We start from the raw sequence: 12,439 nt of genomic DNA, 5'->3' as shown, positions 1-12,439 counted from the left end.
TGCTTACTGTTTTAAAGAAACTCAGCACATCTCAATTATCTCTTCCCATTCAAAGCATACTGAAACTCAAGTGCTCAGTGCTGCAAGATGTTCTCAAAACACCTCCGGCACTTATTTATTTATTTGTTATTATTATTTCTTTTTTAATTTGACCGAGACAGAGTGAAAGTGAGAGAAGAGGAAAGTGAGAAGGCAAGCCACCAGGCCCGGGACTCGAACCATGGTTGGCCATGTGGGAGTCCAGCACCTTAACCACCATGCCATCTGCTGATCTCAGGCATTTTTAAAAAATATAACCAGCTTAAATTGCTCTTCTTTTACCATCTCATAAACATATGCTCCTTCCTCAGATTTTCAAAAATGCTGACTTCTAAACGTAGCTCTTTGTTCGGTGGTGGGAGAGTTGGAAAGGCAGGCAAAAAAATAGGAGTGACAGCAAACTAAAACTAAATAAATAGTAAGAGCTGGAGGGCGGGGACGGCAGGTGGCATGGTGGTTAAAGTGTTGGGCTTCCACATGGTTGACCATGGTTTGAGTCCTAGACCTGGTGACTTATTTTCTCACTTTCTGCCTCTCCTTCTCTCTTCCTCTCTCGGGGAAAGTTAAAAAATAATAAAAGGGGTCACTGCGATCACATCTGAATTTGTTTAATAAACATGACGAGTTTTAGAATTTTCCTGAACTGGAACGTCTCTGGAGTTAAATGTGGAGGTCACATCACAGCCACTGTGTTTTGCTTCAGTCTGAGAGTTGAGGCTTTCAGTGTCATCTTCCATTGGAGCCCCACAAACTGTCCTTGAGTGTGTCATTTTTTTTTTGAGAGAGAGATTTTTGCTGTAGAGTGTGAGCACTTGCTAGAGAGACAGACAGAGACAGCAAGACAGAAAGTGAAAAATTACCCCCTCAGGGGGGATGGCCACACCGCAATCCCTTCTCCTCCATTTCCTCTTGGGATTTTGGGCACGCACGCACATGCGCCTAGGATGTTTCAAGCTGTCGGGTCTGGGACTTGAACCAGTCAACTACATGGGAGTCCAGTGACATAGCCATCACATCATCTGCTGGTCCGAGTCTGTCATTTGTGAGCCTAAATAGGATGAGGCAAGATAATCTCTGTCTCCTTTTCCATGGGCACGTCATCTCCTGGGACAGAAGTGTTCAGATATGCTATGGACTTTCATGAAAAGCTTAGTACTATCTATCTCACTTACGTCAAATAATGGTCTAAAGAAGTGCCAGAGGAAAAACTTGGTAATCCGCTAGGAAGGAATACCTTTGTAATTTCAATTTAAGGAGCTAAAGATTTGGAGAGTGAAAAGGATTTATGAGTTACATGACATTTTCCTCCAAGCACAACACATGGGGAAAAAAGAGCAGAGACCTAAAGGAAGTCGGAAACCGAGATTAGCGGCTGTTCCAGAACACGCTTGATCTTACTTTACCATCCCAGCCCTTCTGTGAGCTGTGCGCTGTGACAGCCAGAATTGGAGCAGTGAGGTCAGAGACACCGAGCGCCAGCATTGGGTAGCAGGGGGGCATCTGGGTTTGCAGAGGTGGGGCTAGGAGTGGCAGCCTCAGAGCCCGGCGGGGTGTCCAAACCAGGCACACACCCACCAGAGAGCAGAGAGGTTTGGAGGTGACACAGAGCCAGTGCTGATAGTGACAAACCATAGGCTGGTCCTATGGCCCAGTGATTAAGGGAGCCTGATCCCACATGGCCAATGAGGGTTCACACCTCACCCCAGCAGCTTGAAAAAACATATGGGGCTGTTAGTACATGCCCCAAACACCTACATGATGAGGAAATGCAGAAGGGATTGCGATGAGACTGCACTGTGTGATGAGGGGGGCTTTCTCCTTGTCTCTTCCTAGTGAGCACATGCACCTTCTGACAAAAAATAAAAAAGAAGAAAGAGAAAGAATTGCTCAGAACGGCCTTTTCTACCCCAGATGGAAAGTTTCCTAGTATTTTCATGAGATTATACAAGCAAGTATCAGTTTCTTGCTGTTTCTTGCTCCTCACCTCTTCCAGGTCTTACCAGCCTTCCCCACCGACCTGAGCCAGTCACACCTGGGGCTACTGCAGAGAGGGTAACTGGACACAGCCTCAGAAGGGCCTGGAGGAAAGGCAGTTTGCAGGGGTGGCTCCTGGTTCTGTCCACATCCATCAGTCCTTCAAGAAGTGCTAAGCAAAGCTCGGTAGTCCCTGTGCAATTAAACTAAAGTTTTCTGTCTCCTGGATTCTCTTCTGTGTTTCTGATTCTGATTTAATTCTTGGCCTTTTTTTTTTTTTTAAGAATTAGTCTAATTTTATTAATTGTCATTATTTTATTTTTTTGAAGTTGACCAGAGAGAGACAGAGAGGGGAAGAAAGTGAGAAAGCAAGCTGCCAGGTCTGGGACTCGAACCATGGTCAACCATGTGGGAGTCCAGCGCCTTAACCAAGAGAAAGAATTGCTCAGAACGGCCTTTTCTACCCCAGATGGAAAGTTTCCTAGTATTTTCATGAGATTATACAAGCAAGTATCAGTTTCTTGCTGTTTCTTGCTCCTCACCTCTTCCAGGTCTTACCAGCCTTCCCCACCGACCTGAGCCAGTCACACCTGGGGCTACTGCAGAGAGGGTAACTGGACACAGCCTCAGAAGGGCCTGGAGGAAAGGCAGTTTGCAGGGGTGGCTCCTGGTTCTGTCCACATCCATCAGTCCTTCAAGAAGTGCTAAGCAAAGCTCGGTAGTCCCTGTGCAATTAAACTAAAGTTTTCTGTCTCCTGGATTCTCTTCTGTGTTTCTGATTCTGATTTAATTCTTGGCCTTTTTTTTTTTTTTAAGAATTAGTCTAATTTTATTAATTGTCATTATTTTATTTTTTTGAAGTTGACCAGAGAGAGACAGAGAGGGGAAGAAAGTGAGAAAGCAAGCTGCCAGGTCTGGGACTCGAACCATGGTCAACCATGTGGGAGTCCAGCGCCTTAACCACCATGCCACCTGCCAGCCCCAATTCTTGGCCTTTTAAAATGTACTTTAAGAGTTATTTTTCTCCTAATTTAACTCTACTCTATGTTTACTTTTATTTTAAATTTTTAATCAAAAGCCTTTATTGCTATGCACAGTGAGAAAGGAACCCAACATATGGCATGCAATTCTTCTATAATTAATTTAGATTGCCCCCATAATTAGAATAGCAATATGTCAAGTGATGAAATGTCACATCTAGGCCTCAAAAGGCCAGTTGGTTTTCAAAAATCCTGTCAATCCCTTAGACATTTTGAGGCCCAACTATTGACTCAATATCTTTAACAGCTACACACCTGGACAGATCATCTATTTCTCCTTGTTTGAGTTTGGTTGATTGTGTCTTCAAGAAATATTTATTATCTGGCTGTCTACAGAAAAATAATTCAATCCATATTCATAGCTCTTAAAATTTCTATTTTCTATTTTTTCTCTTTGTGCTACATTCTGATAATTCTGTAAGATGTGCTTTCCAGTTTATTATTATCTCTTTAGCTGTATCTAATCTGCTAATGTAGCCATCAGCTTTTTTCTATTGTGTAATAATTATGTTCTTAATTTGTAACCTTTTATTATTTTCTAATCTATCTAGCAAGTTATATAAATTGGTAGGGTTCTGACACTTATAGATGCTTGCTGCTGGCATGACTTTGAATCAGCTTCAGTAAACAAAGTTCTTTCACGTTCATTTATTTTTAAACTTTATTTTATACATTTAATCACTATACACACATTACTTTTCATTATAAAAGAAATGCTCCACTCTCTCCTCCACCTTAATTTCTTGTTTATTTTTGTGATTTTTAAAATTTAAATATTTCATACACATTCATTTTATATTCCGTATCTAAAAACTCAATGATTTGAATTCTCTGAGGTCTAAATCTGACGTGTGCTGCTTCTGCTATTAATGATGGCCCATTCCCTGCATATTTGATGATCTTCGATTGTGAACTCGTATTGGCAGGTCCACTCTGTGGTCTGCAGTAATAAGCCTCAGCCAGAGGATTTGTGTTGGCTTTTGCTGAAAGTCAGGCGGGCAACTCCAACTAGGGAACTAAAGTCTTCTGATTTCTCCGGCTTAATCCAGGAGCCTGAGGTTCGGCTCTTGTCTGTGTCTTTGGCCACAGGCTTCATTTCTCAGCTCCAGCAACAGCCGCGACAACGACACTGGCAGCCAGCCTCAGGTGCACTAGCCTTGCCCACGCGAGTGCTTCTTAACCTTTTCAGCCCTGTTCTCTGTTTTCATTCTGGCCCTTTGGAAATTTCCTGTGATCTCAGCAACAAAATACAAATTTTACTTTTTGTTGAATCTACATAGTCTGTCACAGAGAGTTTCCTGGCTTTCTAATCTGCCATACCGCAAAAGCAAAAAGCAGGTGCAACTCTTTTTTCCTGTACTTACAACAGATCTTGGCCCCACTACTGGCTTGTTTCTGTTCTGGGACCAGGCGTGGGGCTAGTTTGTACACTTCCTACCTTTGCCTTTGTTTCAGTACAGCTTTATGCCCTTTGGCTTTTGGCTTTTTCTTCCTTTTGGCTTTCCTTTAATTCCCAAAAGGTGCACGTGTTCACCAGAGGCAGGGAGGAAGAAAATGCACCCAATGAGGGCATAATCATGACTAACTCCTTCTCTTCTATTTCTCCATCCTTTTGAGACTTTGGGTACACACACACAAACCCCCCTAACATGTTTTTAAAGCTTCTGGGGCTGGGACTCAAACCATGATTGGCCATGTGGCATCTGGCTCCCTTAACCACTATGCTATGGGGCCAGCATGCAGTTTTGTTTGTTCAGCACCCACTCTATTCTCTTACAGGTCTCCAAATTTTGAGCCAACATAGATGGTGCCTCTTTACCAAAGATAACACTTCTCTTTGGTGTCTCTCCAAGAACAGAATTTAGCATGTGTTCTTTTTAAGCATCTTGAGTCACCTTCTATCTCCTTCCATTTGAAACATACATACACACACGCTCTCTCTCTATTCCCGTTCTCACCCATTCAAACATGCCGTCTTGGTAGGCATGGTTTAGTGTTTGTTCTCTGCTGTCATTATCTCAGGTCTCTCCAGGGCTACTGCAGTACTCGCTTTTTGCTCCTTGGGTCTCCATGGTATGACTCAAAGCTAAATGCTTTCCTTCCTCTGTTTATGACACTGCCCACATTCTGTTCTGTCATCTTCGGATTGATTAGTTACCTCCATCCATTACAAATGGCTTTGGACGAAGAGACAGCATATGAAAATACCTGGTTAACTGTAAAGCCCTTTGCAACATGAAGGAGCATTCAGGGATGAAATATACAGTGTCATTGAGGCTTCAAATGCCCCTGACTCTAATTATGCAGAAAAATGGTCTTCAAGGCTCCAGAACCTGAAAAGTGTCCTATATAGGAAGAGAAGTTTTTCAAGGAGGAAATGGAACATCCCATTTAAAAGCTGCTGCCAATTTGATTCTTCCTCTATTTAAGGAGAGCAAATACATTTTTATTACATACTGAGAACAAAAGAAACACTGAAAAGTCCTCCAGACACATGCTTCCTAAAGGTTTCCATCTCTCCCAATATGTCGTTGTACACTTAGGCTAAGAGTATAATGACAGTCACGCTCTCAGGGAACATGCCGTGGAAGAGAAGGAATTACAGGGCCAGCGAGGATATGAACAGGGATCTTCCAGAAGCTCAGGTTAAGTCAAAATGAATTTGCTGTGACAGCCAGGCGATGGTTTCAGGGCTATAGCTGGAAGCAGCAGGTTCTGATGTGATACTGGAGTAGGAACAGACACAGCTGAGACGTTTTGGAAACCGGCTTCCTGTTGGACATGGGCTGCCTCCTAACTCCGACTGAGGATTATTACCATTTGATACGGTTTTGTCTTAGTAGAGAAACTGGACCTGGATTAATGGTTTTCATTTATGGGGTTTATATTAAGTCTCTGGGTTTTAATGCCATGTTTCTCTAGTCCTCATTTGTGGGCATTCCGCCGCAAAAGGCTGTTCCAATTTAATGGTGAAAACCCAAGTCCTGAAACATCCTAACAGAAGTGACGTTGGAGTTTCTAATGTGTTGGGGGCAGGTCCCTAGTTACTCAGGCATCAGGAGCTATAGAACTTTTTTTTTTTTTAAGAGATTTTTACTATAGGGTGTGTGCACTTGTGGGAGTGACAGAGAGAGAGAGAGAGAGAGAGAGAGAGAGAGAGAGAGAGAGAAAGCAAGTTATCACAGCTCGGGGGCGACGGCCACACAGCAATCCCTTCTTTGCCATTCTTTCGGGATCTTGGGCACATACACACACATATCCAGTGAGTTTGAAGCCACTGGGTCTGGGACTCGAACCGCAGTCAATTATGTGGGAATCCAGCGCCTTAACCGCCATACCACCTGCTGGCCCCCATAACTTCTCAACTTCCAGCTGACTCCAGGTCAACTAATTCAATGCAATCAGCACAGGTTCTCCTTAATATCCTGATGCATGACTGATAGTTGATGTCATTTTCCTTTCCAGTAGGGCTGTAGCCTGGCCCCAGATCGGAGCTCACCAGCTCGGCAACCGAGCAAATGGAATCCATTGGTTTATTCCAACTTGAGTCGTGTCTTCGCTTAGGCAGTCTTCCCCAAGAAGTCCTGCGTTCAGTTGCACAGGCTTGGGGGTGGGGACTGCTTCCAAACCCCCTAGATCGGAAGCACTGCAGCTTCGCAAAGCTCTCCAGGGCAAAGCTGCATCCACTCTCCATTTCTGTGTCGGCCCAACCATCTGTCCTTCCAGATTTCAGGCATGGCTTCAGAGAGAAAGCTTATTTGAGATCTGCTTGCTTCTCCTAGCTGGACCCTCCCAACTGGGCAGCAGGTGCTCTCGTGCTGACAGAACTATGCCTTTTAAACATGGACAGCGGCACCTAGACGCAGGAATCGCCATGTTCATTTGAAGAGCAACTGAATAGCCCATCACAGGGAAGTGTTCCCTTCGCTGGACATTGAGTGAGTGATAGCAGTTCATTTAGGAAACCTTATTTTCGCTCGCTTAATAGTATGGAGGCTCAGTTCTACACTCTCCTCAGTGTGGAGCCCATTTCTAAACGAGACTCAGAGGAGCTTCCAGATTTTAACATCTTCACACATTCCAGTCCTATATGCACCTTTCCAAAGGACCCATCCTGATAGATTCAAATCCATCGAGCCTCAACTGGTCAGTCGCCAGTCAGTTTTACTGGCCAGCTTCTCCTCCCCTCCCCCAGCAGTAACCACCAGGATGAAGGACTGTGTCTTTATACTATGTGTGTGTTTTCCAGCTCGTATCCCTGGCTCGACTGTAGGCTTGACCTGCCGACCAGATACACAGATCCCAGAGAGACAGAGAGACAGAAGGTGGGCAATCAGCCCCGGGGAGATGGCCATGCCATCCCGGTGATTCCTCACTTTGCACCCCCGCCCCCTCTGGTGAGGGCATGCACCCTCTACCACACAGACAAAAAGCACTCACTACTCCTAACCTACAGAATGTCACGGCTTCCCCATGTTAGCCCTACACGTGCCCCTCACTGACCCCAGCCTCGGTCAGGCAGCATCACCTGAGCGTGAAGCCCCCTTCATAATGCAGTGTTGAATGGCTCGCGTTGTTGGTTGCAGATTGAAATTCAAAGGCAAAAGTAGTTTCTACTGACTGGGTATCGCTTCCACACCACAGTAAAGTCTAAAAAATCATTCCATGGAACCACCAGAAGTTGGGGACCCGCTGCCTTCGGTGCTTATCACATGCCATGTGCTATTCTGGACACGGGGGTGCAAAGGCAGCGAATGATTCCAAGCCCCTCAGCAGCTCCCGTGCTGGAAGGGGAGCAAGACGACAGGGACGTCATAGGAAGAGCGAAGAACAGAGAACAGCATGTAAGGTTCCTAAAAACTGTACTGGCATTCCGGGAGCTGAGCATGGAAACTGTCCCTGTATGTCACGGGCCTGCCACACAATGGGACATCATTCAGGGATGAAGAATGCAATACCAGTGGACACTGCTGAAAACCGATGTAGCTTGAAAACACGATATGAAGAAGCCAGACTGAAAGGGCCACGCGCACCGCATTCTCCTCACACAATGACCTTCCTGCTTAACGACTGCCCAGGCTGCCCCTGGCTCTCCAGCAGAGGGGATCCCCTTCCTTGGCCCACGAGTCTCGGGAACCCCCTTTCTCTGTGTCCTTCCTGGGGCTGCTTGGCACTCACTACATGAAGTGTCCGCCATCACGCAAGACCATGTATTTCATTTATAAATTTGCCCTTCACCGTGCACCCTCAGTAGTACTCAGAGTAAACAAAAACAATGACGCCGGATCCCTAGTATTGTGTTGTGGTGTGTCTTGTCACTTTCTGGCACACTTATCCAATGCGTGCTTTCTGCATGGATGGAATTACACTGTTCTAGTGTGGTGCCGCGTGCTAGCTACTGAAAAGCACATTCCCTATGACGCGGTGACACTGCAAGACCTCCACTGCTCCACTCCTCGCTTACTGACCGATTCGCTTTACGCCCTAGTCGTAGGAAAGGACCCCAGCCGTTAAGAGAGCCTGTGACTCCACCTGTAGAAACGACCTAGAATACGCGCAGGAACAGAAAGCAGAACAGTGGCCGCCAGGGACTGAGCAGGGAAGAAATGACTCCTTCATGTGTGGCAGGTTTCATTTGGGGTGTAAAAATGCTCTGGGGCAGGCCCCACAGTGCAGTGGCTAAGCCCTCTACATAGGTAGCCAGATCCCGCAGCCAACACCATCGGAGCCCTAGCCCCGGTGGCTTGAAAAACACGCCAGGCATGGGTGTGTGCATGTCCAAAGTCCTGATGGGATGGGGAAACGGAGGACAGAGGGCTGTGGCATGAACACGTCCCATTCCGGGGCGAGCACAAGAGCCCGCTGGAAATTAGAAAGTAAACGCTCTGGAACCAGACAAAGGTGATGTCTACACAAGACAGCGATATGGACCCATTAAATGTCTCTTACCGTAGATTTTGTTATATGCACCAAGCCGCATAGAAGCAACAGGGTTTGACAAACATTCTTTAAACCTTATGTATTACTTTTTATAGTCAAAGAAAACAAACAGGCTTTACCTGAGTAACTAAATGATGAAGTAAAGTTTTAATCACCGGAACGCCGTGTAGACTTTGAAGAGCATAAACACGACCTGCAAGTATCAATGGGAAAGGACATGTGATATAGATTCAGTAAAAACCCAGAAGGCAGCAGATCAGCATCCATGGTATGAGTTACATCGGGTCATGTTACAAAGCACATGCCTGGAGCCAGCAGGTGGCGTGGAGGTTAAGGCACTGGATCCGCACATGGCTGACGGCAGTTTGAGTCCTGGACTTCGCGGCTTGCTTTCTCACTTTCTCTCCGTCTCTCTCTGGTGAGTACACATGCCCTGTAGCAAACTAAATAATAAAAATAATAACCAAATAATGATGATAAATAAATAAAATGATGATAAACAAAATAAAACAAAAAAGCACACGCCCATGTGCACCTTTACACGTGTCTAGAAAATGACTGACTGAAAGGTTAGCACCAAAAAAAAAAAAAAAGATACTGAGATCAGCAGATGACGTAGTTTCCGACGCTGGACCCCCACATGGTCGACCGCAGTTCAAGTCCTGGACCTCTGCTGCGCTGTGTGTGGGTGTGTGTGTGTGTGCGCGCGCATGCCCAAAATTCTGAGAGGAGAATGGAGAAGGGATTGCTGCATGGCCAATCCCCCGGGGAGGTGGGGATTTCTTGCTTTCTGTCTCTTTGTCACTCTCTGGCTCTCCAGCCCTATAGCAAAAACTTCCCTCTCTAAAAAAAGAGATGACATCAGTGGTTATCTCTGGGGTGGACAGGATGGGGGCCAGGGAATGGTTCCTTCCACTTTAACTTCATATCCGTCTACATTGTGTGGACGTAGAATATAGAGCACATTGGGGTTTTGGTTAACTTCAGAGCTCACATTGAGATCCGACAGTCAGAAAATCCCAACCTGCTCCGCCCTACGGTGTAAGAAACATAGAATCTAGAAAATGGGAGGCAATGAGCAGACCTGAATATCAGACGTTATTGGCTTTGGGGCCAGCAGGTGGCGTGGTGGTTGGGGAGCTGGACTTCCACATGGCTGACTGTGTTACAAGTCCTGGAACTGGAGACTTGCTTTCTCACTTTCTCTCTCTCGCTCTCTCTCTGGTGAGCACCCTTGCCCTGTAGCACATTTTAAAATAATAATGATAAATAAAATTAAATAAATAATTCTCTTAAAGAAAAAAGAACTTTATTGGCTTCTTAACCCTTATGAGTTAAGCTTGACTTGTCACTTTCTCGGAGTGAAAACTCTTCGGTGCCTTGAACAATGGCTTCAGGGGTCGGTGCCTTCTACAATGGCTTCAGGTGCTCAAAGGGACACCGCAGTTCTGTGGCAGGCGGCCTAACGCACCATGGTGATGCTCAGTGTCACCAGAGTCCCCACTAACACGGGAGGCATATGCTGTTTTGAGCTTTTGTTCAACCTTTCTCCTTAAACTGTCAAAGAACGTCTTTGAAAATTAAATGAATATAGGAATATATGATAATATTACGAAAATCCAGCCACAAGTCTGAACTCTTAAAAAAAATTATTTTATTGATCCTTTACCATACAAAATTTATTCAAATTACACCCATTTGAAGTGGTAAGATCACAGCTAGAGAACAGGTCACCCTGTAACAAATCTATTTACAAAATCCATCATAAAAGCTTTTTTTGTTGTTTTGTTTTGTTTTTTTACATTATATTACATCTTTTACTTTTTTTAAACTAGCATACAACACAAAGCTAAACTGATTAGTAGTTTGCCTACTCCCAATGCAGGGAGAAATACTTTCTTTTTACAAAATCACGTACCCCATAGGAAAAGGAATCCTCACACCCAGACAAGTGCCACCCTACTCACTCTGCAAGGCTTCTTCCTCAGAGCCCTCCTCCTCACACACGCCAGTTGTCATGCACACACGGAGTTCTTACTCGCTTTTTCCTGAAAGCTAAAGCTTTAAATACTGCAATTTTATTTACAGATCTACACGGACAACAAAGATGAAAAACAAGAACCACGACAAAAACCAAAAACAACATAACACTCTTAAAAAATTACAAACCAGCTAGAAAATATTCTGGCAGTGTTTACAAATTAATTGCTCTATTTTTTTTTCTTCTTTTTGTACAAAATTGCTAAATAATGACATTGTGAGTAGACTACGGATCAACTTAAATAAAAGGACTGCTATGCACAACCCTGCACATATAAACACACCCCTAACACTGTTTGACAGTTCACGTGTTGCCCTTTATACATTTTATTTTCTAAGGCTCACGCAATCAGAATTCGCACCTCGGTAACGGTTAGTCATTTCATGTGTGAGCTTTGATAGCAGCAACTCAATGGAACCAGGGGACCTGCAGACGTGGTGCTCAGAGCGGCCCGCGTGCTGCAGCGTCCACCCACCTGGTGTGCCAGAGCAGGCCGACGAGGGAACCGCTGGTGTTTTTTTTTAGTATGTATGTCTCGTCTACGGACCTGGGGCTGGCCTGTGAACCGGGAAAACCTTTATGCGTGAAATAACTCTTAAGACTTATTCGTACTCCTTTCATGTTGAAAACAATAAATACGGCAGGACGTGACGAAAAGTTTCAACAAGAAATTCGACAGAACACACGACAACCCAGCCAGGTGAGCTCAGCCTCGAGACTTTGGAAGAAGTGGCCTTTGTGTGGCGGGCGGAGAGAAGGACGCCAGGCCGGAAGCAGAGGCAGCTAACCAGATGAGAGGACTATGGGGAAATGGGGAAGCTTGGCATACACGGTTTCCCAGGCGGGAAAACGCCCCACAGTGCATTTCCAGTAGGCACTTAACACAGAGCTCCCCGCCCCACCCCAGGGCGTCATCTCCCCCCCCCAAGGGCGTCATCTAGGACCACGGGGATATTTGTACCAAGTCCAGTGTGTGTGAGGCAGGGAGGCTAGGGGGTAGAGGCCGAAGAAGAAAAAGGAAGATAGTTTTGCACCTTGGCTTCTCTTCCAAACACACACCCACGCATCACCCACACGCATCGTTTAAAGTGCTGGTGTCTCGCTCGACCCCACCACTTTGCATATTGTGGAACTCTTCCTAGAGTAAACTGGCAGGGGCTCTTGTGGTTTTCGTTTTTGCTGTTTCCTAAGAGATCGCTTCGATCCAATTCAACACAGATGACTGAGTGCCTACTACGCGCCTCCCGCCGGGTCAGGCACTGAGCATTTCAATTTAACTGTTCGTCTTGAGGTTTGTTTTCTGTGGGAAGCCCTCATCCCCACCATCCTTGGCACGCCAGGAATGGGTATGAGGCACCTTGCCACCAGCCCAGTGGGAGGTGGCCGTGGCCACCTGCCCCCAGGC

This window comes from Tupaia chinensis, unplaced genomic scaffold, assembly GCF_000334495.1.
Source record: "Tupaia chinensis unplaced genomic scaffold, TupChi_1.0 Scaffold000141_1, whole genome shotgun sequence".
NCBI classification, from domain to species: Eukaryota; Metazoa; Chordata; class Mammalia; order Scandentia; family Tupaiidae; genus Tupaia; species Tupaia belangeri.
The sequence above is the reverse complement of the archived record's forward strand: the minus strand, read 5'-3'. Positions refer to the sequence as shown.